The 25893-nt window shown below is 42.6% G+C and overlaps 1 protein-coding gene and 1 long non-coding RNA gene across 8 annotated transcripts in view; one reads left to right on the top strand and one right to left on the bottom strand.

Annotated features, from left to right (window-relative positions):
• Window positions 1-25893, top strand: part of GRID2 (glutamate ionotropic receptor delta type subunit 2) — an 833811-nt gene that overhangs the window by 109964 nt on the left and 697954 nt on the right. The window lies entirely within an intron of this gene.
• Window positions 16173-25893, bottom strand: part of LOC309350485 — a 737064-nt gene continuing 727343 nt past the window's right edge. Inside the window, exon 3 of the long non-coding RNA XR_014160426.1 lies at window positions 16173-16300. This is a non-coding gene — a long non-coding RNA (uncharacterized lncRNA). The remainder of the gene's footprint in view (window positions 16301-25893) is intronic.

Raw genomic sequence — 25893 nt, 5'->3', positions numbered from 1 at the left:
CTGATTTATGTAAAATAAATCCATAGTTTTAGTATGTATCCACAGCCTCAGCCTCTTTCGTTTGTGCGGCTTACACTGCTACGTATAGTGTGCTCAAGTCTGGGAGACCTGAGTCACCAATTTATGCCGGAGCCAGAGGTCGATGGATCTTCGCAGTGGCACGGCATGTCGACCCAGGATGCCAACAGCATGTTCATAGCCTTTGCAAATGCTTCATGTTGCCTAGAAAGAGCAAGGTGGTTTGTTTCTAGCATTATTAAGTTCAGACCTAGAAAGTGCCCCTGTGTCTTTAAGACTGGTATAGAAGGATCTGTTCTAGCAGGTGTGGCAACTCCTTGCCTCTGTTGGGAGGTCTGTTAGGACCAAGACACACCTGGTAAACTTTACTTTCATTTCTTTGTGCAATTCTGAAAGAGATAGGAATTCATCCAGCTGCTATTTGCTTCTGCATCAATGCTGTAAAAAAAAGAAAAGAAAAAAAGACCTATACCCTCAGAATCCTATTTTGTGGTGATGTGTTTCTCCTGGGTAAGTAACCTTTGACCCAAATGTTTCCAAAGGTCTATGAAAACCTTTTGAAAGTTAGGTTCCAGTCCTTGTAGTTACTGAAAAAAGGCTTGAGAAAACAGTTGTTGGGACAGGACTGTTAGGAAATTTCCAAGGTATTATAATAACTGAAGCACTCTTTTTTTTCTTTTAATGTTTTCAGTGGACTAGTGGTGTGTATAAGGGCTACACTTCCCTTATCTGGGCTCATCCAGCATGCTTTCTGTGCTGCTGATTCTTCTAAGAAGCTGTGAGGGAAAAGCTACTTCTAGTACCCTCTAAATATCTCAATTCCACTTTCCTAGTCAACATTGCACAATCTGGCACTGTAACTGTAACTGTGTCTTGTTTTTTGTTTTTGTTTTTTTAAATCACCTCACATCAGTTTTGAAAAAAAGATGAGAATACTGAGGATGCTGTTGAAGCCAAAGGCACAGAACCAGTTAGAGTGAAGCTGATGACACTTTCGTTGAGATCAGTACAGTGGTACCTCTGGTTACGAACTTAATTCGTTCCGGAGGTCCGTTCTTAACCTGAAACCTTTCTTAACCTGAGGTACCACTTTAGCTAATGGGGCCTCCCACTGCTGCTGCTGCGCCGCTGCCACACGATTTCTGTTCTCATCCTGAGGTAAAGTTGTTAACCCGATGTACTACTTCTGGATTAGTGGAGTTTGTAACTCGAAGTGTTTGTAACCCAAGGTGTTTGTAACCCGAGGTATCACTGTATATGGTCTTCATGACGCAAGAGGTATAAAGTGTAAAATGTTGCAAAAAAAAAGTTTTATGGTTTGGCATACTTTTCTTAAAGGCAAAGGAGTAGGGCTAGTAAAATGTAGGTGATATGGTTAATTCTCATGTGAAAAGATGAAAATGGCCCAGTTTGGACATAACACTAATCCAAACCATAGTTTAGCATAAACAAGCAAATGTGTGGGTTCTCAGAGCAGATATCAAAGCCACAGTGCTCCTCAACCAGTCCTGCTGCTGCCATGGTTTGGCTTGGCATTATATACTAAACTGGTCTCCCAATTTCTTTGGCTGATGTCTATGAGCAGGTCAGTCTAATGATATGCTAGGCTAGGTTATTACATCTCTTTTGTTGCAGACATTACTGATTTGCAAGAAATGAAGGAATAGAATTCGTAAAAGAGAGCGTCTTCTATTGTTCTACTGGCCCAGTATGCATAACCACAGATCTCCCTCCTCTTTGAGGCTTGCTGAAGCCTGAATAAATTGGCAGCCAGGAAAGAGTTAAACTGATTGTAATTTACAAATTTTCCTATTTACGTGCATGAATTTAAGGACTAAACCAGCTAGAAATATGAAAATATACATGCTGGCAAAGGAAATATTTGGAGGCTTGTGACAGTTGTGCCTAAATGTATGTGAACTTGTACCAGGGAACCTTTTTGTTGGACTTGAATATACACAATGAGAGCAGCATGCAATTATATAACTTTTCGACACTTTGGAGAGGCTAATGACTTGGGTGGGAGTATGGCTTAAATGTATTTCAGAATGAGATTTTCATATGACTGCCTCAAATATTTATCCAGAGTTAATCCCATAATTGGCAGTGGATCCCTGCTTCCAGTCCACTGGTGGGTGGGAGAATCTTTAAGAACTTAAGAGCCCTGCTGGATCAAAGCTTATCTGACCAGCATCCTGTTACCCGCAGAATCAAACCAGATGCCTATGGGAAGCCCAAAAGCAGGACATGAATGCAATAGATCTCTTCTGGTAGTTAATTTCATAATGCAGTGCTTGACAAATTCATTATGTTTGTTTGTCCCAAATTCTCTGCCAATTTGGTATTATTACATAACCCTGAAAGAATACCTAGCAATCATCTTTCTCTGTGTTATGTGTGATTATATATATTTATTCCTCTAATATAAAAAAAATGTTCAGATGTTGTAAACTTTCACTATAGGAGAGCCGCTCCATTTCCACAGTTGTTTTGGTTGCCCTTTCCTGCACCTTTCCCAGCCCAACAATATCCTTGTTGAGCCGCAGCAACCAAACTATACACAGTAGTTCTAGTGTGGTCACACCATAGATTATTAAGTGTTATCACAGGTTAGTCATAATAAATGGTTCCAAATGTGGGATTTATTGTAATTTATTTAAATCATTTTCTCAGAAGAGTCTTTTTAGCTTGCCCTAATTACCCATGAGCTTTCACTGGTCACCTAGCCTGGGTTTTTAAGAGAACAAGAAATGTAGCCATTGTAACTTCTTGTTTTTCTTTTAAAAATAATATTTCTTTCTTTGTGGTTAGGAAGGCTATGAACTATTGGCCCTCATAGGATTTAAGAAATAATGGTTCTCTTCCTAATTTAGCAGCGACAAATCTTTTAGCATTTCACAGATGGAAACAGGGGCAAGTGTACTTGGAATACCCCCTTTTCATGGAAAAGCATCATTACCCGAACATGCTATCACATAGGTCAATGGTGTTTTTGTGCACTCTGGTACTTGCTATGATGTTGCACCAGAAGCAGTTTAGTCATGCTGGCCACATGACCTGGAAGGCTGTCTGTGGACAAATGCTAGCTCCCTCATCCTGAAGCGAGATGAGCGCCACATCACATAGTCAAGTTTGACTGGACTTAACTATCCAGGGGTCCTTTACCTTTACCTTTATTGTAGAAGCTTCTTGTCAGTTTGCTACATGCTATATTAATTTGCTCTGCCCTGTAACACATTGTCATGTTAAAAAGGAACCTTAACCAGCTTCGGTGTACAAAATGGCAGGCTCTGTTCTAAACTATGCCTTGGTGGCCATGCATACATGTGTATATCTACAAATAGACCAGGGTCGAGATCAAGATGGCTCCAGCTCTGCTGCTCAAAGAGTGGGAGGAAGGTTTTGAAACCTGAAGAATGACTTTTTCTCCTCCTCTAAGTAAACCCCTTGGGATGGGGAGATTGGAGACGATAAACTCCCCTGAGTTTCTCCAGGTGGACGTACCACAAACTTAAGAGTTATGCTGCTTATAGTCTTGTACTAATCCACTGGAGCGAGGAGGTTTAGGATCAGTGTTTTCCTGCTTAGCAGACATAATTTGAGAGAAGGATTGCTGATGTTAACTGTTTATAAAAATAAGTAACTCAATGTGTACAAGTTATTAGCTAGCCAAGGATGCATCAGAGTTGGCTTCTGAGATATAATCTTGCTTTTATTAAAATGTAACAGCTTGTAAAATAACCTCACCATCATTTCTATACGGCACCCCAGATTTTTCCTTCTGGAGAGGCCAAAGACACTGAAATTTGTCAATTTCTCAGCAGCCTTGCAAATCAACAAGTGCCAAATACGAGATAAATGATGTTGGACAAGCTATGGGAGACAATTACCCAAATGTTGTATCCCTCCAAAGCTCAGCTTAATTTCCATTTAGAATTGCCTCCAAATGCTCTCTCTTTCTTCTGGGTAGCACTGAAAAGGGTAGGGTGAAATATCTGGAGATGCAATCAAGTTAGCATTGGGAAACCATGAAGTAGCTGTTACAGTGTTTCTGCTGCTGTAACGTATTTGTGGATGGATAATGTGAGACTTCTCCAATCAAGCATATGCCTGCCTGCCAACATAAAATGGGGGAACAAAAGATTAGCACAGAATTGTTAGGATATGTTGGCTTCATGTAGGTTGTTCTGTTGCATTATTCAGGTTTTGTGCTTTTATAGTGATGGGCTTTTGATCTAGCTATTAAATTTAATCTTCTGAAAAGTAATTTGGAGCAGGAAAGAACTTAGCTCTAAGAAATTCTTGATTCTAAACATGCCCAGGAAATGCAGAAATTTGGTTTTTGTTTCGTAAATCAGCATACCTGTGATAAGATATGAAAACATTATTTGCATCTTGGGATATGGCCAACATGTGTTAGTATTTTAACTATTTGTTTTAAACTATTATTGCAGATTTTTCTTAGTGTTAATGCTGTTGTTTTATCTTTTTTGTAAACCACTTTGTGGGTTTTTTTCTACAATCAAGCATTCTATAAATTTTATGAAATAAAATTTGCACAGTTTTAATAGGAACAGTTGAAAAAGCATGGAGAACATTTGACAATTCTGGCTTTCATTTAAAACAAATAGACAAACAAAAACTATTTTTCAGTGAAGATAGGCTAGAGAAATCACATGTGAACAGTGTGTATTAAAAAGAACATTAAAAAGATATGAAGTACAGATGGATAAATATGTCATATTTTATTTTGTTTCTAATTTTTCCAGTTTTTAGTTCAGTTCACTTCATTTAGACATACATAGAAATTTGTATACATTTCTGTAAACTTTTTTCTAATATACATATTTTTGCCTAGTACAGTCATACCTCGGGTTGAAGCAGTGGCGTAGCGTGGGGGGTGCAGGGGGTGCCAGCCGCACCGGGCGCAACATTTTTGGGGGCGCACTCGCAGCTCTCTGCCCCTACCTGGCTCACTCTCTCTCTCTCACAGTGCTGGCTGACGGGGCTGGCCTGGCTCCGCGTCTCCGCCCGCCCACCTTGCGGAGCCCAGGCAGGAAGGCGGAAGAGCCGGGAGGCGCCGCTGCCGGGAGGGAGCCGAGGGCGCTGCCGGCGCGTCTGGCGGGGTGAGGCCGGGGGGGGGGTCCGGGCTCGCCTCTCCTTTCCCTCTCCGATACGCGGGCGCGCGCGCGGGGGGGTCCCCTGCTTTGTCTCGGCTTCGAGGAAGGGGCCTCACCGCCGCCTCCTCGTCTGCTCCCTGCCTGCTTCGCCCGCACAGGGACCGCGGTGTTTGCGGGGGGGGGGCTGTTGCTCTGCCGTCTGGTAGCTGTGCCTGCCCCCCCCCCGCCGCCGCCGCAGCAGCATCGCTTGCATTCTTTCTTTCTTGGTTCTTGGGGGAGATCTGGCTGCTCTCCGCTCCGCTTGAAGGGGGGGGTGGCTTGGAGCAGGAGGGGCTCCTCTCCGTCCAGGTGGGCGAGGGATGCGCTGCGCGAGATTCTTTGTCAGGAGTGGCGGGGGGGGACTTGGGGGATCCTCGCCCCCAGTGGCGTAGCGTGGGGGGTGCAGGGGGGGCCGGCCGCACTGGGCGCAACATCTGGGGGTTAGGGTTAGGGGGCGCAAATCCACGGGTTAGGGGGCGCAAATTACTTGCCTTGCCCCGGGTGCTGACAACCCACGCTACGCCACTGGGTTGAAGTAGCTTCAAGTTAAGTATTTTCGGGTTGCGCTCCATGGTGACCCAGAAGTAACAGAGCGTGTTACTTCTGGGTTTCTCTGCTGGTGCATGCGCAGACGCTCAAAATGATGGCACGCGCATGCGCGAAAGCGGCAAAACGCGACCCAGTCGCGTCTTACGTTTACTTCAGGATGCGAACGGGGCTCCGGAACGGATCCCGTTCGTGTCCAGAGGTACCACTGTACATGTATTTTTGCTAGGAATTGTTGCCTAATAGAATGTACTTTTGTGCACTACTTTTATATAATGCAGTTTTGTGCAGATTCCTTTGCTGGAGATTTTGCACAATTCAGAGTTGTTAGAATTTCAAAGGTGAGTTGTGTTTTGGTTTGTGAAGTGCAAATTTGGTGAGTTTGCATTGAAATGCAGACCAAGCAAATTCTTCCTATCCCTAATAAGTACCCTGCTGGATCAGCACAGAGGTCTTTCTAGCCTGCCATTTCAATCCCACAGTGGCTAAGAGGAGGCCCCTGGGAATCCAAGTTATGCAATATATAGAAATGTATGCAGAGTTAGCTAACTAACCTCACAGAGTTGTTCAGAGGGGAAAGAAAACATACATATCACTTTGAGCTCCTTTGAGGAGAGGGGAGAGATAAAATGAAATAATTGCTACTGGTGATTGAATTCAGCTTTTGCGTTTTGACCAGAATTTATACAACGTTGGTGCAAAATCTGATTTTCTTAGTTCAGCCCTGGAGAATTACTGGTAAGTGTTTTCCATCTCAAATGAGAAAGCTAGCAACCACTGTTTAGATGTGATTTTGTCCACAGATTTTAAATAATAATGAGATAATAAGATAGGATGCTGTACTAATGGTTTCCTAACCAGTCACTCAACCTAAGATCCTAGTGTGTTAATCCATGAGATATAGTCTGTTGCTTAGAGACTTTCAGAGACATTAGAGACCAAAGTAAAACTCCCCCTGGGGAACAGCTAAAAGGTATGCTGTTGGTTCCTGAGCAAGTACTCCATCAATCAATGTCGCCTGCTTCAGCAGAGGGCAGATAAAGTGCCTTGTATCTGCAAAAGTGCCACAGATTATTGAGGGTAAAACCAGGGCTCAGTGCAATTTCATCTGTTTTTAAACATAGCACTTTCCAACTGGTTAGTTAAATGGAAGAAGCCAAATGAATAAAAGCTACAAAGCTGCTGGGAGTCCAGTACTAAGAAACACATCTAATCTGAGGATTTTGAAGCATTTGAGGTTAAGTAAAACTGACTTTCAGAACAGCCTTATCTATTCAAACCCCTTGCCATACCTTTCTACAGCATTTGAATTTGCCGTTCTGTATGTGGCTCATTAGTGAACTTTGAAACCATCAGAATGTGAAAGCCGGATGCAATTATTTGTTCAGTCCTGGGGTTTTCTAGATAATGCTGCAAGATAAAGCAGACATTTTGTAACTGGAGGTCTGAGAAGATGGTAAGTAGAAGTCAAACTGCCTCTTGGTGAAGAGTCGGTATGGTGTTGTTGGAATCTGTCTGTCTTGGGAGACCATTGAAGAGTGCACCTTTGGGGGGTAAAGTCAAACTGTTGAGAGTTACAATGTCTGCTGTGGCTATAGAGACTGATTTAGGAATCATAGAATGATAGAATTGTAGTGTTGAAAGGGACCCCAAGGGTCATCTAGTCCAAATCCCTGCAATGAAGGAATCTCAACTAAAGCATCCATGACAAATGTCCATGCAACTTCTGTTTAAAAATCTCCAGTCCACAACCTTCCAAGGGACTCCGTTCCATAGTCAAACAGCTCTTACTATCAGAAGGTTCTTCTGATCTCCTTTTTTGTAACTTGGATCCATTGGTTTGGGTCCTACCCTCCAGAGCAGGAGAAAATAAGCTTATTCCATCCTCCACGTGACAGCCCTTTAGATACAGTATTTGAAGGTGTCTATCATATCTCCTCTCAGTCTCCTCTTTTCCAAGCTAAACATACCACCTCCTTCAAGCACTCCTCATAAGGCTTAGTTTCTAGACCCTTGATCATCTTAGTTGCCCTCCTCTGCACATGTTCCAGCATGTCAATATCCTTCTTAAATTGGTGCCTGGAATGGGACGCAATGTTCCAGGTGTTGTCTGACCAAGGCAGAATAGAGTGATACTATTATTTCCCTCGATCTGGACACTATACTTCTGTTGATGCAGCCTAGAATAGCATTACCTTTTTTTGCTGCTGCATCACACTATTGACTCATGTTAAGTTTGTGGTCCACTAAGACCCCGGGATCTTTTTTACATGTATGACTGGTAAGCCAGCATTTTTGTGTGAATCTTGCCTAATGTGTATATGTGTGCATATGCAGTTTTGCCTATTACACACATTTTTTGCAAAGCAAATCTCCCTAATATAATGGAGTTTTTTGCATTTGAACGTGCATTTATATGCACACTATACCACAGTATATGCATTTTTGTGGACATAACTGGAGAAGTACATTGCAAAATAGAGAGAAACTTGAATTTCAAAAACTGGATGTGTTTATGTTCATGTATTGTTTTGAAAAGTGAATTAGATAAGCTTACCTTTGCAAACTGAATAAAAATTCTTCTCCCTACCTTGTGCGTAGATGTTTGCCATTGGGAATAGCCAGAATAAAGGCAGCTTGATGGTCTAGGACATTAATAGGCAATGTAGCATCCTCCAAGTGTTGACTCCAACTCCCAGCCTCCCTGACCATTGGCCATGCTGACTAGGGCTGATGAGAGTTTGAATCCAATAACTCCAGAAGGGCACTGTTTCAGGCTTTGTTGTTAAGACTCAAGCAGGAGTATTATAAAGAAAAGAATTTTATTTAAACAAGCTTGCTTTAAACTCCTAACTCTCTCTGATCCTCCTACTCTGTCTCTAGACTGTTTGTGCTGACAGAGGTGCCAAGTTGCACCCAACATTGGAGGAAAGTGTCTAGTGTGTGTGATGTTGCATGCACCGCCCTCCCCACTGTTATTCTAAAGCAGCAATGCTGCAGCAAGCAAAGGCTCTAGCAGCTCAGTCAGCTGCTTGTGGCTGCAAAGCCAGACAGGATGTATGTGACTGTTGCCATGGAAACAAAGGGGCAGTCCATTCTCCTTATTGAGCACAGGATGTGAGCTCTGTGTGTGTCATATGACCTGTACAGGATGTACATGGGTGGAGTTTGGAATTTCTCTCTGTTTGTTGAAGAGAGCAGACATCTTTAACTGTATGACTGCTAAAGACAGGAATAAAGCAATGTAGATACATTTCTGTCTGAGTCTGATTCCCCTCCCTGGGGATATGCAGGGAGGAGGAGAAGGAGGAGAAGCAGTTGGTGTGTTTTTCTCACAGCCTGAGGAAAATCGCCGGAACGGACCTCGTGTGTTTTTCCTGCCGGGAGTCGCCGGAGGGAGGTCAAAAGAATTCAGCCGGTGCCTGGATAGATAGGCACATACCTCTGACCGAGCCTGAATTCTAACAGTGGTAGCAGAGCTGATGGTTTCTACGATCCATGGAAGTCTGCAGAAATAGTAGCAGAGCTGCTGTTTTCATCGCTCCATGGAAGCCTGAGGTGAGCAAGCTGATCTTCTGCAGCCAGGAGCTGACCAGAAGAAGCTGAAAGCCAAGCTACGGAGCCCAGGTATGAGATTTTCGGGCTTAAGAGTGTGAATGCAGCTGAATTCATTCTCTGCTTCAAGGGAGCCGCGTTTGGGAAAAACAGCTCCGAGAGAGAAGAGCTCTGCATTCCAAACATTCCTGTGGTTTTTCCTGTCCAAGGAAAGGAATGCTGTTGCTTAGCAACGCAGGCCAGTTTCAAGATAAGGGTTGTAAGTCAGGCTGAGCCTCAGAGAGGCAAAAACAGCCTATGTTTTGACTAGGCCCTTACGAACTCTTGAAAGGGACTTTGCAAGCGGCCAGTGTTATAGCTGCCAGGTGCACAAGAGTGTAAACAAGAGTTTATTGCAAGGACTCAAAATGGATGCTAAGAAGGGGGGAGGCCTGCCTTCTACACCCCTCTTGACCAGTGACAATTATGCATCTTGGTCTATTAAGATGAAGGCCTTGCTGCAGAATCAGAGACTGTTTGGGGTGATTGAGAACCCCATCCCTGCAGCACCAACGCGTGCTTGGGAGTCACAGGATGTGAAGGCCAGAACGGCTATAATTCTGTGTGTGTCAGACTCTCAGCTTATCCACATACAAGATTTACAGCACGCGAAAGATGTTTGGGACACGCTGAGAAGGACATATCAGAGAGATGCAGGTTCTTCAGCGTTGCTGTATTTTGAGAAGCTGACCAACCTGAGGCTTGCGCCTGATGGAGATGTTCAAGCGCACCTGACGGAAATGAAATTTCTGCGTCAACAGATGGTGGAACGCAATTTTCGTCTGCAGGAGGAAGTGTTTTGCTTCATGGTGATCAACAGTCTGAATCGGACTTACAAAACGGTTGCCAGTCAGCTGGGGTCCCTCCCAGCGCAAGATCTAACGTCGGACAGGGTCTTTGCCGTGGTTCTTTGTGAACATGACAGACTCGCCGCCCTGGAAGTCAAGGACAGGGGGAGACAAGAACGGAGTTCTGACACCCCCACTGCTGTAGTTACTGGAGGAGACGCTGTAGCTTTGAACGTTGTCCGATGCTACAATTGTGTGTGTCATATGACCTGTACAGGATGTACATGGGTGGAGTTTGGAGTTTCTCTCTGTTTGTTGAAGAGAGCAGACATCTTTAACTGTATGACTGCTAAAGACAGGAATAAAAGCAATGTAGATACATTTCTGTCTGAGTCTCATTCCCCTCCCTGGGGATATGCAGGGAGGAGGAGAAGGAGGAGAAGCAGTTGGTGTGTTTTTCTCACAGCCTGAGGAAAATCGCCGGAACGGACCTCATGTGTTTTTCCTGCCGGGAGTCGCCGGAGGGAGGTCAAAAGAATTCAGCCGGTGCCTGGATAGATAGGCACATACCTCTGACCGAGCCTGAATTCTAACACCCACAAGCCAATTTGGCCGTCATCCCCCACCCACTTTCTTACCTTTGTCCAGTGCTGCCATCGCGAAGCTAAGGCCACCTCAACAAGGCTGCCTCCTCCCCCTCTGTGAAGCCCGCCAAGGCACTTTGGCATGTTCCTTTGAGATCAGCAACACACCTCCCCAGAAGGTGTCCTGGCAATCGCCAAAGGGGTGTGCCACAGCGAAGGCCCCCTCAATAGCGCAAACACCCCCCTGGAGTCTGTGCGCCTCGTGCTGAGTCACTTCCTGGTAGCTGTTTCCTTAAACTTTGTCTTCCTTCTGTGTCTCTTAAGTCTCTCTCCCTGACCCTCTTACTTAGTAGTTTCACAAAAATTGATAGAGGCACCATATTGGCTGCCTGTGTTGTGGCTCCTCTCACTAGGAATATTCTGCTTTGTAGAAATGCCTGGTTTTTACCTCCACATATCTGCTTCTACAGGCAAAGCTTGAATATATTGTGCTTCAGTTTCAGACCACTGCAATAAAGTGAATATTGCAGTAAAGAGAGTCACAATTTATTTATTTTTTGGTTTCCCAGTGCATATAAAAGTTGTGTTTACGCTATACTGTAGTCTATTAACCCCAGCTCCAACCCTAGCTAGCTCCACCATAATGGCTAAAAGAGGGGTGGTGGCAGCTTCAGCCATGGTAGGGGGCTTCCTTCTCCTGGGAGCAATCGGCCTGCCTGCAACTGCACACGCCTCCTCTTAAGGAGCAATAGATGTGAAGCGCAACAAAGCAAAGCGCAATAAAGTGAAATGTGCCTGCATATTTGTAATTGTATCTGTTTGTATATGAGGTCCCTCCATACTATTTGCTTTTGAGTTTTTTGTGTTATTTCATCCAAAGAATAGCAAACCCAGTTAGTACGGCTCTGGAGTCTATCACTGCTTGGGGCAATTGGGGAGTTTACAACTGTATCTTTAAAATCTATTGTGCTGGAGCCCTTCAGCAACAGATACTAAAATATTTTTAGGATCATTTCTAAGGATAAAGGGTGTTAAATACCAAGTATGCAGCAAATAAAGATAGAATTACCTAAGGCCAAAATAGAGCAGATTAATATGAAATATATAACACAATACTGTAGCAGTTGCCATTAGCAACCACCATAACACTGCAGTGCGCATTCACTTACAACTCTGATTTCTGGACCTTCATAGCATAGCAGAACATTCACATTTTCAGCTAGCTAGCTTTTCTCTTTCACAGCCTAATCAGTGCCTCAAGGTGATTGTGTCTTTTTCTTAGCCGAACATTTCTTTGTTTTAGTTTTTATTGAATTATTGACTTGGTAGGTAGGAAAGTTGGAAGCCAAAACAAGAGGCCATGGTTGCCTGTTCAAGAGCAAGAGGAAAAACATAGAACTGCCACCTGCAATTTAATCTCTCATTGTACAGAAGCAGGCTTATGAATCTTTTCTCTCTCTCTCTCCCCCCCCCCCCCACTTACTACTGAAATCTGAAATGGTAGCCTTGGTTCCCCCTGCTTTTCTTTGAAGTTTTCCATGATGCACCCTGGAAAAATGAATCAAAATCCGGTTGGGTACACAGATTAGTTATGTGATTCTGTGGATTATCACTAAGTCCAAAGGTTGTCCTGTCATTTGTGATAGCATTTGGGATAGACCCATGGTTGTCACATTAGATAAATATAGATCAAAAATATCTTTTTCAATGGGCTGAGAGAGAAACTTTCAAGATTTGCTTTGGGGGAAAAAGCAGAACCGAATGAATTTGTCTGGGTTTTGCAGTGAGGAATCCAGTTTCATGTGTTCTTGAATAGAGGCTTTCTTTTTTAAAAGCCTGGTAAACATTTTAAAAGGGTTGGGATGAAAAGAGCTCCATTTCTGATCATGTTACAAGTGTATCTTTTCCTTGTCCAGTGTTCAAGTCCCATTCTGGATAGGCCATTTGAGTCTCATAGGAGGAAGTCTGGATACCACAGGTGTATACCAAAGCATTAAACATGGCTTCTGCCAGCCTCCCCCAACCTGGTGTCTTCCAGATGGAGTCATGGAATCATAGAATTGTAAAGTTGGAAGGTACACCAAGGGTCATCTAGTCCTGCCCCCTGCAATGCAGGAATTTCAGCTAATGCATCAATGACTAGTGGATATCCAACGTCTGATTAAAAACCTCCCATAACAGAGATTCCACCACCTTCTGAGGGAGTCTGTTCTATACCCTCTAACATTCCTTGGATGAAAATAGAGACATTCTATTCTACATCAGTATCACTGCTTGAGAATTTCCTCCTGGTCGAGTAGAAAAGTTATTAGAGGAAACACACAAAACTATAGTACTCCAAGCACAGAAATCTTTGAATTTATATATTGCATTTAGGGAAACTGGAGGGAAAAAGAAAACCCCAAATCAATAAATACAACTAACTATATGTGTTTGTGTGTGTTTGAATACTGTGTGATGTCATCATGCATTTATGAGTATTTTGGAAGCAGGATTGTTCCAACTGTGCAGGTGTATGATATGGGGTATCCCAGTGTTTATTTTGAGGTCCAGGGGCATATAAACTTTTGAGTTCGGGGATACACAAACTTCCCCTTTATGGATGGATCAGCTGCTGGTTTTAAATTCCAACTCCTCTGAGCCCCAACCAGCCAAAGCATCAGGGGGAGACTGGGTTGGGGAATGCTGGTTTCAGCAACAGCTGATAAATTCCAGTTTGATTAAAATGAAGGGCAGGACTATAGCACATGCCTTACCTTTAACATATCTATGATTCCAGAATGACAGCTCCAAGTGGGATTGATTGAGAAAGAACCTTGTATCTTACTCAGCTGGGCCCCTACTGCCAGTTAGTATGCAGCACTGCAAAATATAGACCAATATTCAGCATAAAGAAGGTTTTGATTTCCTACGGAAAGCATTAATATAGACTTGTATATATAAAAACTGGATTGGTGGAAATCAGTAACTTCTTTCCCTTTCTGGACTGCGAAAGGAGGTGGTCAAGGAAGAAAGAAGTTACAGTGTTATGGATTATAGAAACTAACATAGTCATCCAAGATACTAAAACGGTTGAAGCATTAAATGAATATTTCCAGATATATTTACAAGAGTGAACATTTCTGACTATGTATCCTAAATCAGGATCACTGAGGTGAAGGCAAAAGAAAGAAAGAAAGAAGGAAGGAAAGTGGTAGAACAACTTCAAGCCAGCAAGCCTTCAGGATTAAGGAAATTTGGGGATGTGTTGGCAGGCAAAGAAAATTGAGTAGTTATGACAGCTTAGTTTGGGCAAGAGCCCAAAAGAGCAACAGTGCAGAGCTAATTTTTTTTTTTTGGGGGGGGGGATATGAAAACACATGCATAAACCCAATCGAGAAAACTTAGTGCCTATTGAATTAATATTTGTGAAACACATAAGCCCAAATACATTTTAGGTTCTTGCGTAGATGCTCTTGACTTCTTTCAAACAGGTAAGGGCAAGGTTTATAATGCCAGGAGCTGTGTGGATGAGAGCCTGTTTGCAAAGCTTTGCAGAAGATTTATTAAAAGGAATAAAAAGCTCCCGATAGTATGTACGTGACTTAAAAGTCAATCCAGTAAATTATAAGGCCAAATACAGACACTGCAAAATGTATGAGAGGGATTGTGATCATCAGGGTGAAAAACCTTCTTGAGTTCCATTACTAAGCCAAGCAGGATCCACCAGGCATTAAACCCCATCCAGGCCACACATCAGCTGCCTTGCAAATGAAGTCATATCAGCTTGACTATAAGCAGAGGCAAGGAGGAAATGAGATGTGCTATTGCAAGTGCCTGTTAGGTTACAAGGAACCATTTCATAAAACAACCCAGATACCTCTGAGTGTCCTCCAGATGACCTATTTGTTGAGCATTCATCCTGACTTGCTTGCACAAAGCTTAAGTGGAAGTTCGACTATGTCCAGTCTTTACTGAACATTTGTTCCTATTTGTTTACAGGGCAGCTATATACCAATGAGCATTCATTCTGATTTGTTGTGGGGTGTTTATACATTGCATTTCATTGCCTCATTCCTAACCTTAAAAAGCCCATTTCTTTTTAAAGTGGATTTGCTGTACTAGGGTGACAAAGCACTTAGATCTACTTCTGTTGCACGAACCTAAATATCTGATATGTGCTTGAATCCCTCCTGCAAAATAATAAGTCTGAAGGCCAAGTCAAGCAGGTGAGGCACAGAGCAGCCATATACTTTCTTCTTCCTCCACAATACTTAGTAAGACAAAGTGAATAGCTTTTGAAATATAAACATACACAGAGGTACACAGTTTCTCAAAGTGGTTTATAAGTGGGTTTGCTGTAAGTTCCTCCAACTTTGCTACTGGCAGCCAATGAAGTGGAACATAGTTGAAGAAACCTGCAATGTTGTGGTCAGGAATGATGGGACCTGTAGCCCAACAGCTTCTGGAAGGTGTTTCACAAGTTCCCTCCAGATGTGCTCTTTATAGTATGGAAAACATTTAAATTATACTTTTATTTCTATGCCTCTGAGGACAAATGTTGCATCTGTAATTTTATTAATTTATAAATGAAGTAATTTCAGCAAAAAGAAAAAAATACAAACTTGGTAAATATAACTATAATGATAATCCACTGATGAACAAACCAAACTTCTATAATAGGTTAATGTATATGTTACAGGCCAGTCCCAAAATGTGGACATATCTGGATGTGCCTGAACAAATCTAGGAAAATCCACATCTTTGAGCATGTGTACATGCAGTGACCGGAAAAAACTAAATTTTTGATTGGCCTGAGGTAAATTTCCATGTTCCCAAATAAGCAGTTCTAGAACTGCCTGGTCAAATCCCTAAATATGTTGTGACAGCCATATTCTTTTCCGATTTTTCTGTGATTTTTTGGGTTGCATCTATACTTGCCCAGGGGGTATCCAGATGTGCTCAAGGTTCAGGATTCATCTGTAACCGTGATATATGCAAAGATGGCCTTTGAATCTTGCCACAGTGCATCTGTGTATATCCATTTGCAGTTCTTATTTGGCTGAGATCCAAAGAGCTGCTTTGCTTCTATATATAGGATGTGTGTCAGCCCAGTAGAACTGGGATGTTTTTTTCCTTGAAGTGACTCTCCTTACCATATGAATAGCTGTTGACTATCTATGCTCCATGTCAAAAGCAGTTTGACATGTATACCTGAAGGAGTGTCTCCACACCCATCGTTCTGCCTGGACACTGAGGTCCAGCACCGAGGGCCTTCTACTGGTTCCCTCATTGTGAGAAGCAAAGTTACAGGGAACCAGGCAGAGGGCCTTCTTGGTAGTGGCACCCACCCTGTAGAACGCCTTCCATCAGATGTCCAAGAAATAAACAACTACATTGGTACCTCGGGTTACAGATGCTTTGTGTTACAGACGCTTCAGGTTACAGACTCCGCTAACCCAGAAATAGTACCTCGGGTTAAGAACTTTGCTTCAGGATGAGAACAGAAATCGTGCGGTGGCGGCAGTTGGAGGCCCCCTTAGCTAAAGTGGTACCTCAGGTTAAGGACAGTTTCAGGTTAACAACGGACCTCCAGAACGAATTAAGTTCTTAACCCAAGGTACCACTGTATCTGATTTTTAGAAGACATCCGAAGGCAGCCCTGTTTAGGGAAGTTTTAAATATTTGATAAATTATTGTATTTTAATCTTTTGTTGGAAGCTGCCCAGAGTGCCTGGTGAAACCAGTCAGATGGGCGGGGTATAAATAAATTATTACTGTTGTTGTTGTTTATTTATTTGTGGCACAGTGGGATGGTGTTTTAGTGGTGGTGGTGTGGAGTCTGAAGCCCCTTTGGGCTCCTGGAAGTAGTTTCACCGTTCTTTAGGCTTAGCCACACAATTTACAAACAAGTGGGTTCCTATACTAGAGATAAATGACAGTATGCAATAAAGTGTTTCTGCTGCAAGGATTTTCACTTACACAACTTCTTCCTTCTCCTCTCCCCCTTGCCACCCCCAAATCTGCCCTAGAGAGTTGTGGTGGGGGGAGAGACAGAACAGATTTAGGGAGCATGTTGGGGCATGCATGGAGATGCAGAGGAGGAGAAGTTTTGTTGTGGACACAAAGTACTTACACTAGCAGAGACCACCCATCAAAAATTTGAGGGTCTTTAGCTCATTTGAGGACCACATGAGTTCAATCCCTGCCACCTGCATTTCAATACTGGGTAAGAAAATGAGAGAACCCATTGAATTATTCCTGAATTATTCCAAGAGCTCTCTCCCAGTGCTGCTACCCAGTATTGAACTGCAGATGGCAGGGATTGAACCCGGAACCTGCTACAGGCATTGCAGGGGGTTGGACTAGATGACCCTTGTGATCATTTCCAACTCAACCATTCTATGATTCTGTGAAATGACATGGTCCTCATTTGAAGTAAATATTGGTTTATAATCTGATTAGGTGTAAATCAGTTTCAGATGCTTATCCTGATAATTATGCCTTCCTACCATGTCCACGACTAGACCTAATGGTCGGGGTACCTTACCTTTACCTTATTTAGCTTTCAGTTTTTCGAAATGTATTCATTGAGCACCTTTGCAAAGCAAGCAGCTGTGCATGGAGAAGGATTGAGAGGCACAAGAATGCGAAGAGGGGGAAAATATGCATGTGTAAACACAGTAAGGTGTGGAGAAAAGAAGGTAGATAATAGGCTTTGGGATAGGAAGGGGCAGAGAAGCCTCTTGCTAAATCAGAGCAAGACATTCAGCCCTTGATTGCTTTATATGTCAAGGAATTATCACCCAAATCCATTCATGTGCATTGGAAGTATTGCATCTAATATATGCAGTTGTTTCTTTTAGCAGCCAAGTGTAATATGCTCTGTGTATCTTTTTGTTTTTAGGTGTGACTAGTGGTAACTATAAATCTCTGTTTCCATCATAATAAAGTTGAACACTTTGTGCTATCGGACAGGGAGCAACAACCTTTTGTTCCTTTGCCTTGACATTTCCAGTGCACTTCAATGTCTCTGCGAGATACATTGCAATTATAATGTAATGACAGAATGTTAAGATGATGAAATATAGCAAAGCTTCATAAGTCAGCATAATATTTTGTTCACAGATGAACACATCTTATTCTCTTCTTGTATAGTTACATAGAATGTGAGAAGCTTCTTCATTTAACGTTAAGTCCCTTTGAGCCAGGAAATATTGATACAGTGTCTCGATCCTTCTGTTTTCTCTTGTTGTCCTCCAGGAGGTATATTTTAATGGTTGTGAGAAATCAGGCTTTGGAAAACATATGTTTTCTCTATAGTTAAATAAACTACAGAGTGGTGTTTGCAGAAGGATTTGCTGCAGGCAAAATTTCATTTTAAAATCCACAATGCCAGTTGCTGGCTGCAGCACATGAGGGCACTAGGCCCTAAACCAGCGTCACCAAACTTTTTGGGCCAGTGGATGCAATTGCAATTTTGAAAAACTGTTGTGGTGCCAGACACAAAATGGCTGCCATATCTAAGTGAGAAGAAAGAGACAGGACCACTGAATGGTGCACCCACCTCCATAAAGGGAAAGTGGGGGCCTGTATCGACCCTACTATGCTTTGTCATAGAGTACAGCTCTTTGCACATGTCCTCCATTGGCAGGGAGAATGGGTGTCTAATTCTGCCATCCATTGAAACATGGGCATACATGGGGGAGGGGGTTCCATGTAGGAGAGGACGAGCCAGCGTAAACAGGAATTGAGTAATGATACTAATAATCATTTATATCCCACCCATCTGGCTGGACCTCCCCAGCCACTCTGGGCGGCTTCCAACAAAATACATTAAAAGTAGTAAGATCAAGCAGTCTCTTGTGTATTGTTAATTACTGAGCGGACAGTTATTGAGACCTTGTCACAGGCATCATTGGAGGTACTGACAAGCGTAGCAGTGCCCATGGGTACAAGCAGTGCTGGCAGCCTTTGGCCTAGTATTCCCTAGGTTGGGATTCAGTTTATTTAATGGATTTCCATGCAAGTCCAGTGTTTGCAACCCCCATTGTTTCAGGCGCATTTTGCGACAGGGAATTTCATTAGCGCGAGCAGTTTCAGAGCTCTGGGTGCAGTACTGCACCTAAGATTTCAGATTAAACCTGCAGAGTGGAGGGGAGATAATTTTCCTGTTTTTCCCCCCTGTATGAAATTAGCTTCAGTGCATGCATTGAACTAAAGAACCTCTTAGAATTTCCAAAATTATTTAAAAGTTCCCCCACTCTTTTCTGAACAAACAGGAGCACCATGTGTTTATATGCATGTTGGAAGGAAACAAAATCCAACAGGTATACATGCAGTGGTACCTTGGTTTGAGAACAGCTTAGTTTATGAACAGTTTGGATTAAGAATGCTGCAAACCCGGAAGTAGGTGTTTTGGTTTGTGAACTTTGCTTTGGAAGCAGAACATGTTCCGCTTCCCGTTGAGTGTGTTCCATTTGTAAATTTAGCCCCCTGCTGCTATGGGAAAGCATGCCTTGGTTTACGAACGCTTTCGTTTAAGAACGGACTTCCGGAACGGATTAAGTTCGTAAACCAAGGTACCACTGAACTCACTTTTGAGGTGTTTTAAAACTCATGTGGGGAGGAATAATTGTATTCAGAAAGAAGGGGGGGGGAGAGATTGTAGGAATATCATAGTAATCTACCTGGTTCAATTTCTGATGCAGAGAATCTACCTGGTTCAATTTCTCTGATGCAAAAAGTATCCCTGATCCAATTCTGTCCAATTTAATTTCTGTTTGGGGTGTGTGTGTGTGTAAGATTTATTGGCTTCTGGATTTGCAAATCCTTGAGTGTCTTTTTAACAAAATAGACGCAAGAAATTCAACCTCTAACACTTCCTGCAAAGAGCAGTGATGTAACCAACAAGTTATCCCTCATCTCTGCAGAAGGTGAAAATAAACTGCATTAATCTAGAGGTGAAGCTGACAGGATACTTTAAAAACCAATGTTAATTTCACCACTGCAGTAAGGGGGTAGGCTGCATTAGTGCGAAGAAACCTTTATGATTTCAACCTTGCCTGCTGCAGGCTTTCAACTGGGACTAGATAATGCACAGTTAGTGATGAACCAGTACATGCAACAAATGAGGGCATACGTGAAATAATGTCCCCCCCCCCTGAAATTGTGCTTCAGAAATTATCCATAGATTTTGAAAATACATTGAGACACACCGCAGAGGTTTCACAGATAATAAAGGGGCAACTTCCATCAGCCCCAGCCAGCATGGCCAAAGGCAAGGGATGATGGGAATTAAAGTTCAACAACATGTGGAGGGCCACAGGTTTCCCATCACTCTGGTAAACCCTCTCTTAAATTATTCTAGAAATTCTGAAGGGACAGTATATTTATTATTGATTTCAGCATTTATATACTGCATTTCAGGGCTAACACTCTCAGTGCAGCTTCCAACATATTAAAAATATAGCAGTCATAATAAAATCAAATTACAAATGAAATATATTATACCAGCAGCAGTTAGAATAGTCTAAAACAATATACATACATAAAAAATAAAGGAAAATAACTTGAAAGATTAAAGATAGCAGATACATATGGAAACTTTATTTCATTGACATGTCACATAAATGCAAAATATAAACTGTAGGAAGATGTCATGTCTGAAAGTCCTAAGTCTTCTATTAGTCAATGTTTGAATTTTATAGAGGAATATGTTGGTGGCTGGCCATTTTTTGTGTAGGTTAGAGCTGTTTCCCCCAACTTCAGGATGTTATTGACTACAAAACCAATAGCCATACTAGCTGGGGCCATTGGAAGTAGTCCAAAACATCTGGCGGATATCAGTTGGGGAAGACTAGTTTGGAGACTTCCAATCCAAGACTTTTGAGTTACAGCATAGCGGAAGGAGGCATACAGCAGAGATTTCAGATGGGCAGTTGTTGCTCCTAAGAATGAAGATTTATTGGGTGACATTCATAGTGCAAAGAGAAATGCAATTTATGGTTCCAAACTGGTTGTATGTCTACCTTGCTCATGGACTTTCATTCTGTTAGAATTACAGCTTTACCCTTTGCAGCATGTATCAAAGAGGAGGCATGGCCTCATGAGCAGGAGGATGGTGCTCATTCTAAGGAGACTCCATGTGCCAGATGGAAGTTTTCTGTGAGTTGCTCAGTATGTGGCACTAACTGAAAAGCTTCATCTCTGAAAAATGCTCAGAGCATTTTTTGTAGGAAGTCAATTCTGCTGAATCATGAGAACCATGTTGCTGGTGTCATGCTTTTTTCAGTCTTACTATCTTAGGATTTAACTAATATGGGGGAATTAATTTTGATCATTGTGTGTGCCTAGTGCGAAGTACTAAAATGATTAATTCTGGTAGAACTGTGTACTGTACCTAGTAGCCATTTTAAATACTATCCGTTTTCAGTGTAATCCATTTTTAATGTGGTGCCACCAGATACATTTCTGTCAGTATTGCAAAGTTACGTCTACCTCTCATTTAAATCAGAACCAGTGAAGGCGGTAAACGTTCTGTGTGAGTGCCTATAGGCAGTTGGAGGATGGATGGTGGCTAACGGATTGAGATTGAATCACAAGAGGATAGAAGTATTGTTTCTGGGGGACAGAGGACCAGGTGTGCAGCCTAGGAGTCATTTTGGACTCACAGCTGTCCATGGAGTCACCAGTTATTTCTGTGTCCAAGGCGGCTGTCTACTAGCTCCATCTGGCTGAGACCCTACCTGCCTGTGCACTGTCTCACCAAATCTCCTGCTTGGACTACTGCAATGCACTCCACATGGGGCTACCTTTGAAGGTGACTCGGAAACTACAACTAATCCAGAATGTGGCAGCTAAATTGGTGACTGGGGCAGCTGCTGAGACAATATAACACTGGTCCTGAAAGACCTACATTGGCTGCTAGTATGTTTGTATATTTCTGAGCACAATTCAAAGTGTTGGTGTTGACCATTAAAGCTCTAAATGTCCTTGGCCCTGTATACCTGAAGGAGCGTCTCCACACCTCATCATTCAACCAGATCCCTTTGGGATCCTGCAAGTTGCACAATAGCACTCTGCCTAAGTAGTGTAGCTAAGTGGGGCGGGGGGCGGGTGTACTGGGGACAGCATGGCCGGTGGCAGAGGGTGATTGGAGCCAGAGGGCAGGGTTGAATGACATGAGTGCCCCCTCAACTTCTGGAGATCTCCCTTAAAAAAGCACCCTTCCTGGGTGTTACCATGGTTCCTTACACCACTGCTCTGCCTACCTATGATTCCCAGCAGCTGGTCTTCAGAGGCATAATGAATCTGACAGTGGAGGTAGAACATAGCCCTCATACTCAGCTGTCATTCACAGCCTTGCCATCCATGAATTGTTCTAGTCTTCTTTTAAGGTCATCCAAGTGAGTGGCCATCTTTGCCTCCTGTAGGAGAGAGTTCCCTTGCTTAACTATGCACTGTGTGAAAAAGTACTTTCTTTTATCTTTCCTGGGTCTTGCAGGATTCAGCTTAACTGGATAGCCAAAGTCCTATGTTATGAGGGAGGCAGAAAAACTTTTCCTGTATCTGCTTTCTCAACACTGTCTATAGTTTTATGAACTTTCGTCATGGAGAGAGTCTGCTGTACAACAACCAGGGTTGGCTTCTACCGTTCTGGAATGTGAATAGAAGTTAAACTTTTCTTTTTTAAACAGGTTAAAATAAGGGAAAGGTACAAGTTAGAAATTTACCTTAGTTTGCTCTTCATTTTTGGCACTGGCTCTTAATTATTCATAAGTCGTGGTAGCTTTTTCTCAGCCTTTTTCATGTTCCTGTTTTCTATTTTTGAAACCTGGCACGTTGCTTGGTAACTGTGTGAGACAGTGTAAATAAATTATGTAGCTTTTTATCTGTTTCCACTTCTCTTGTGAAGATTGCTTCTCCACCCTGCCCCCTATTAAATAGGTACAGTGATATTATAGAAGACAGGGACAAGGTCATTTGTTGGAAAGGCAAGATAGTGTATTAGTTTAATAACTGTGCAAGGAGGCATTCTCAGTGTCACATTTCCTCTGATTTCTTCCTCAAAACTTGTTTTAGGACTGCTTTTGTCCTCACAGTCAAGGACTTGGGAGTAGGATTTGATACCCCTCTGTTGCTGGCACTTCAGTAAAATAAATAAATAACTGGTCCTCCTTCTGAATCACATCTGATTCAGCTTACCCTCAATGCAACCTCGTTATGCCTCCCAAGGATGGAGAATCTGTGCCCATCCAGTTGTTCCTGCACTCCAACTGCCATTATTCCTGACTATTGGCTATGATAGCTGAGTCTGTTAGCTAGGGATGATGGGAGTTGCAGTCCCAAAACATCTGGAGGGCCGAGTTTGGGTATGCCTGATCTGGGGCATGGGAGCACCGTTTATCCATCCCTGAGACTGATGTTGGGTTCACCTTTACAGTGGTACCTTGGGTTACATATGCTTCAGGTTACATACGCTTCAAGTTACAGACTCTGCTAACCCAGAAATAGTACCTTAGGTTAAGAACTTTGCTTCAGGATGAGAACAGAAATTGTGCTCCAGCGGCGCAGCAGCAGCGGGACGCCCCATTAGCTAAAGCGGTGCTTCAGCTTAAGAACAGTTTCAGGTTAAGTACGGACCTCCGGAACGAATTAAGTACTTAACCTGAGGTACCACTGTATTGGCTTTTAAACAAGCCTTGAATGCCTCCTTTTTTCCAGTCTGCTTTTAGCTGAGAAGTTGGATGAAGTTTTCTTATTTAATTATTTAAACTGCAGCTGATTTCCTTAAAAAAAAATTATGTAGTTCTGTGCTGAGGGCTGTACAATGTTTTTAGGTTGCTATTTTAGTTTTTACTTGGTAAGTATAATTAAATGGCTTTGGACGGTTTTAAAAGAGGTTTGGACAAATTCACAGAGGAGAAAGCTATCAGTGGCTACTGTCATGATCACTGTGCTCTGCCTCCACAGCTGGAGGAAGTATGTTTCTGAATCCCAGTTGCTGGAAACCATAGAACAGCAGAGGTTTCTTGTGCTCAGGTCCTGCTTAGAGGGATCATGGGAGTTGTAGGCCAAAAACACCTGGAGGACCAAGGTTGAGGAAGCCTTGGTTTCCCATAGGCTTATTGGTGGCCACTGTGAGAACAGGATGTTGGACTAGATGAGCCATTGGCTTAATCCAGCAGGGTCTTCTTATGCTTTTATGGCTTATTCATATATGTGAGGTACTTTTGAAGGATTCTGTCCGAAAGGGCAACACAGAACTATTTGAAATAAATGGCTCCTCTCAGTGGACACCTTTCCCATTTTAATTTTCTTAAATTGATTAAAGAATTAGAAAATTGTGATTCATCAGTGCTTTATAGTGGTTTGCAACAAGAAATTGACAATAAAATAGTACCATACAAAATTTTCCCATCCCTCCACTCCAAGCTTTTCCCAAATCACAAGAAAGGACCAAAGTAGGTTAAATGATTGACAGTGCAATTCTAACCGTGTCTACTCAGAATTAAGTCACACTGTTCAATGGGCTTACTCCTAGGTAAGCAGGATTAGGACTGCAGGCTGAGTCCATTTGCCTGGGATTTACCGTATTTTTTGCTCTATAAGACGCACCAGACCACAAGACGCACCTAGTTTTTGGAGGGGGGAAACAAGAAAAAAATATATTCTGAATCTCAGAAGCCAGAACAGCAGGAGGGATCGCTACGCAGTGAAAGCAGCAATCCCTCTTGCTGTTCTAGCTTCTAGGATAGCTGTGCAGCCTGCATTCGCTCCATAAGATGCACACACATTTCCCCTTACTTTTTAGGAGGGGAAAAATGAGCCTTATAGAGCAAAAATTACAGTATTTTAGGATAGAGCCAGGGGCACTTCTGCTGTTAGGCAGAGTAAGCCATTTTCTTTTATTGGGTACCCTCCCCGCCCAGGAGACTTCAATTCATGGGTGGGCTAGACATTTATTGATTGATTGATTGATTGATTGATTGGATTTGTACCCTTCCTTTACAAGCAAATGCCCTCAAGGCAGCTCTCAACAATCAGTAAAGGAATTAATAACTCACTCCCAAACAGCAACAGCAAAACTTTAAGAATAAAAAGAGCAGAAGCATCAGACTAGTGTTCATGCAATACATGGCAGAATTGTGCTGTTGCCCACAAAGTCTGCTGAAGCACGATGTATTGTTTCTTGGTCTCTATTTTAGGTTTTTCAGCACATAAGGTTGGGAGGAAGTGTAAGCAAAGTCCCAACCAAAGTCAGATGACAGCTGCTAAGCTTTTCTCTTGTCATCAAGACCTAATAGGTATTTTTAGTCTCATTAGATATTCTTAGTGACTTTTAAAGTGCCACATCAGTCATGATGATTACAAATTGTCAGAATGAAATGCACTAATATACTGTTTTAAATTTCCAAATCATTTTTAGAACCTGAATGACCTTTACATGATCAAATATATGCTTTCTAGATTTTCATGTGCGAGCTAACATGTAGGTCAAACTCTGGGATTAATGAAAGAAACAAATATCCATCTTTTGGAGGCATGCAGCTGGCAACCTGACATTTCCTTGACCTCTTTTTGAATACAGATGATGGGGCTGTGAACTCTAGTCAATTCAGAACCATTCTTTCTGCAAAGCTCCTTGCAAATTTCTGTTTAGGACCATAACACAGAAGCAAATGATAAACGCATTCTACCCAAATGCCTAGTTCCTAACCCAGAACACCTGCCCCATGCACTGGTATTAAAAAAAAGTGCACGATAAGCTGAACTATGGGTTGGATAGTAAGGTCTAATAAGTGGGGTACTTTTTTATCTACCTGTATTTCATCAGCAGCAGCAGCAGCAAACCTTTATTGGCATCACTTACAAACATTCAGAATAAATAGGCCAATGCGATATTGTTGCCATTTCAACAGTACAGTCATTTGCCAAAGGGAAGAAGAGGCGAGCAATCTATTTCACCTCTGTGGGACTCCAGCAAGGGCAGGGTCCTGTAGCAGAAAATCAAATAGAGGAACTTGGCTACTGTCTTGGTGAGCTCCTGGTCTCTCCCCTGTAATAAGAAGTGTATAACCTCTGTCTCTTGTTTCCATGTTGGGATACATAGGTGGTCTAAGCAGTGGTGTAGCGTGGGGGGTGCAGGGGGGGCCGGCCACACCAGGCGCAACATCTGGGGGTTAGGGTTAGGGGGCGCAAATCCACGGGTTGGGGGCGTAA

This window comes from Podarcis erhardii (genome assembly GCF_964252035.2).
Source record: "Podarcis erhardii genome assembly, chromosome: 9".
Classification (NCBI taxonomy): Eukaryota; Metazoa; Chordata; class Lepidosauria; order Squamata; family Lacertidae; genus Podarcis; species Podarcis erhardii.
The sequence above is the reverse complement of the archived record's forward strand: the minus strand, read 5'-3'. Positions and strand labels throughout refer to the sequence as shown.